This window comes from Lynx canadensis, chromosome X (genome assembly GCF_007474595.2).
Source record: "Lynx canadensis isolate LIC74 chromosome X, mLynCan4.pri.v2, whole genome shotgun sequence".
NCBI lineage: Eukaryota > Metazoa > Chordata > Mammalia > Carnivora > Felidae > Lynx > Lynx canadensis.
In genome coordinates, this window is record NC_044321.2 from 84,533,873 (window position 1) to 84,538,637 (window position 4,765).

The following is a 4,765-nucleotide window of genomic DNA, read 5'->3' on the forward strand; positions in this document are numbered from 1 at the left end:
TATGTGATCTAAATGTCTCTTATTCTGGGAGCTCTCCCTCAACCATATTATTTTCCATCAAACCCCACTGCTCATTTCTTTTTAAATGTCTTATAATGTGTAATTGTTTTGTTATTTGTTTATTATCTGCCTCTCCCACTTGACTGTAAGTTCCAGGAAGGCAGAAACCATGTCTGTCATGCTTGTCATTGTATCAATTGTACTAAGAATAGCTCATGGTCTTCACTAGTTGTTGAATGAATCAAAGTTTAAGCAATTAGAAAGCAATTCCCTTTTACATAAGAAAAGATGGGCAAATTTAGCATCCTCTACTGACTGAGCCAGCCAGGCGCCCCTGAAATAATTTTAGATTCCCAGAAGCGTTCTATATACCCTTTCCCTTAATGTTAGCATCTTACATAACCTTGGTACACCTATCAGAACTAAAACAAAAATTAATATTGGTACAAAACTGTTAATTAAATTACAGACTTTACTTGGATTACATCAGTTTTTCCAATAATGTCCTTTTTCTGTTGCAGGATCCAATCCAGGATACCAAGTTGCATTTAGAATTATTGCTTACTTTTTTCCTAACTAACTTTTTATTTTGAAACCATTACAGATTCACAGGAAGTTGCAAAGCTAGAGGTACCCTTCACCCAGTTTTCCTTAATGGTTACTTCTTACATAGTTATAATACAGTATCAAATCCCAGAAGCTGACACTGGCACAATGTGGGTGTATAGTTCTCTGTCACAAATAGATTTGTGTAACCATCACTTCAGCCTAAATAGAGCTACCCCATCACCACGAGGATCTCTCTCCGGGCACCCTGTTAGAACCACACCCACCCCCTTGGCCTCCATCCCTAGTCCCTGGCAACCACTAATCTAAGATTTTGTCATTTCAAGAATGGTGTGTGAGATCATACAGTATGTTTGGGATTGGTTTTTTTCACTCAGCATAATACTCCAGAGATACATCCAGGTTGTTGCGTGTGTCAGTAGTTCATTCCTTTTGATTACTGCATTGTATTCCTTGATATACTCCTTGTCCCGTTGAAGGACATCTGGGTGGTTTCCAGTTTTTTGGCTATTCTGAATAAAGCTGCTATGAACATTCAAAAAAAAAAAGAAAGAAAGAAAAGATGGGCAAATTTAAATGACATTTATTAGATGAATTCAGCAAGCTGTTGCATTTTAAAACTGTTTTCATTTTTACCTATACAAGTAATACTTTCTCCTTTAAAAAACAAAACACTAGTGTGGCACCTGGGTAGCTCAGTCAGTTAAGCATACGACTCCTGATTTTGGCTCATGTTATGATCTCAAGGTGAGTGAGTTCAAGCTCCGTGTGTGGCTCCGTGCTGGCAATGCGGAGCCTGTTCAGGATTCTGTGTCTTTCTCTCCCCTCCCCTGCTTGTGTTCACTCTCTCTCTCAAAATAAATGAACTTCAAAAAAATAGAAAAAAAAAAAACAATTGAGAGTTGCCTGGATGGCTCAGTTGGCTGAGTGTCTGACTCTTGATTTCGGCTCAGGCTGTGATACCAGGGTCGTGGACTAAGCCCTGCATCAGGCTCCACACAAGAGTGAACGCTGCTTGGGATTCTCTCTCTCTCCCTCTGACCCTCTCCCCTGCTCGATCTGTAAATACATACATATATACATACACCACTAGAGATTAAAGTCCCCATTGACTTCCACCCCCAATCTCAGTCCTCTCCTAAGAAATAGCCGTTGCTATTCATCCAGTAGGTAACCTTGCAAGCTTTTTCTATTGATTTTCACATATAAAGTATAGAATATATAGGCAACTTGTGTTTTGTTTTGTTTTTTTTTAATGTTTATTTTTGTGAGAGAGAGACAGAGAGTGAATGGGGGAAGAGCAGAGAGAGAGGGAGACACAGAATCCAAAGCAGGCTCCAGTCTCTGAGCTCTCAGCACAGAGCCCAACATGGGGCTCAAACCCATGAACCATGAGATCATGACCTTCAGTCAGATGTTCAACTGACTGAGCCACCCAGGCGCTCCAACTTGTGTTTTATTTTTAACATTAACGAAGTTATTCTGCAGCTTGATTTTGTTACTCAGCCATAGGTATTGGGCTATTTCCATGTCAATATGTTTACATTTAGATCTAATTAATTCTTTTAAGTACTGCATAATATTTCGTAGTGTATATACACACATAATCTATTTAACCACTCCCCTATTAATGAACATTTGGGTTGTTTTCAACTCTGCTCTTCTACTTTGATGAAGATAATTATTGCTGATACCCAAGGAAGCTATTGATATTGATCTTGCATCTGATCACCTTGTTGAACTTCTATTAATTTTAATAGTTTGACCATTGATTCGCCTGAATTTTCAAGATAAATGATAATTTTCTCCACAAAGTTTTGCCTCATCTTTTATATTAATTATATCTCTTAATTCTTTCCAGTGGTCTTATTCCATTATCTAGGGCTCTAGTAGGGATAATAGTACACATCCTTGACTTGATCCTGACTTTAGTAAAAAATGTTCCCACTCTTCCACTATTAAGTGTGTTGTTTGAAAGAAGTTTCTGGGAGATACTCTTTATCAAGTTTCAGGACTTCAATAAGGCCTTTGAATCTTGTTATTCTTATTGGCAAGCTAGAATATAAATGTATATGTATATTGATACATATATGTGTAGATCAATGTAGATATAGATCAGATATATGTGCTCTGCTCACACGCTGTATCTCTCTCTTTCAAAATAAATAAACATAAAGCACTGGGTGTTGTATGGAAACCAATTTGACAATAAATTATATTAATAAAAAATAAAAGGCAAGACTGAAGTGAAAAATAAATAAATATAACAAAAATAAAATAATTAAGTAATTAAAAAATAAAAATTGGTATGATCGTGACATGTACTAACAAATACATAACATGTTATGTCTGGAAGATACCTCAGCTGTGCTTGGAATTCATGAAACTGCAAACATCACAAGCCTTAATATAACCTAGCTTACACTAACAGTATTTTAGTACCTCTGTCTCATATATTCCCAAGGATCTCTATCTCTCTCTTTCTCTCTGTCTCCCTTCCCCTGACTCCATAGAAGTACATACATGTATAACCACATAAGAGTTTACCTTTTTATAAGGTAAAGATACAGAACCTCTGGATGCTGGTTTCCAGAAAAAAACAAAATGAGTACATTCACTATGAGCTCTTTTTTTAATGCTTATTTCTTTATTTTGAGAGAGAGAAAGCACAAGTGAGGGAGGGGTAGAGAGAGAGAGGGAGAGAGAGAATCCCAAGAAGACTCCATGATGTCAGTTCAGAGCTCATCTCAGGGCTCGAAATCACAAACAATGAGATCATGACCTGAGCCAAAATCAAGAGTTGGATGCTTAACTGACTGAGCCACCCAGGTACCCCAGAGCTCTTTAATGTACATTTTATCTCCCTTTTCTCCATTTTAAAATCAAGAAATATTTTGTAAGAGTCTAAACACGTGTTTTTTTGTTCATTAACATAGTCTTTAACTCTTGGCCTCTTCCTCCAAAACTTTTAATGTTTGTTGATTATATTATGATTTGTTGTGGACACATATTTCCCCCTAAATTACTGATAACTATTAGGAAAGAATGTACACATGCACGTGTGTGTCTGTGTGTGAATACAGAGAAATGCCTGAGTGGAATTGTACAAATAGGCTCGTTCCTCTTAAGTACCCTTTCCCTCTCTTTTCAGCAATCCTTGGTTTCTAAGTCCTCTTACCCCAGTCTACCCCTCTTCCTTTACTCAAGCCTACCTTCCCTAGGCAGCAAGGACTTCATGTAAGTAAATTGTATCCATTTCCATCTAAACTCGCAAGTCCTATGTCCTACTCATTTAGGGAATTGTTAGATATGCAGGAACTACTTTGATAGAGTATCCAGGTGGGAACTTTACTTGTTGCACCTGGAAATGACTTGAATGAAGAAACCTGATTTCCAGCTGGTGATAATAACAAGACTTTTGACAGAACCATCCAACAGTAAATTTGATAAAATGGTATGTTAGACTCTCCCTCATTACATCATGTAAGCAACAACCTATTCCATCTACACTCAGAACCTTCCATGATCACACCAAAGTTTAACATTATAACAATGTTAGTTATGACTTTTTGGATTTTTTATGTATAGCATATTTTTATCCAAATTTTTAATAATATATATAGTCTCAGTGTGACCTTCTAATGACTTCACCATGCAATGATAGTGACACCATGTGGTCAAATAAACAAGTCTCTGGCAAAAATCAATAAATACATTGGCCTCTTCTCAGTGGAAAGCACAAATAGAAATGAAAATTTGCTTAATAATTCATTTGCTTTCAATTTCTCTTTTAAATGACTGTCTCTCAGTATCATCATTCCTAATAATTGGAGCTCTGTTTTCTTTCACTATTGTACCTAATTCCTATTAAAATGTTTTCCCTTGCCCTTTATGAAGGCAATTGTTTATAGTATTTTATTAGCCCTGTGCCAAGCATTCTTCTAAGTGTAATCATCTCAACAACTCCATGAGACACATAGTGTTAGTATCTTCATTTTATATATAAGGAAACAGAGGCATAACTAACTTCCCCATGGTCATACATCTCATAGGTTGCAAAACCAGGATTTGAACCCTAATATCCTGACTCTGGAGTCTGTGATCTCATTTAGTTCATGATACCTCCTCTCTAGTAAGCATATACTATGCAAAGCACTGTACAAAAATGGCACAAAAATATGATAATTGCCCTCAAGGA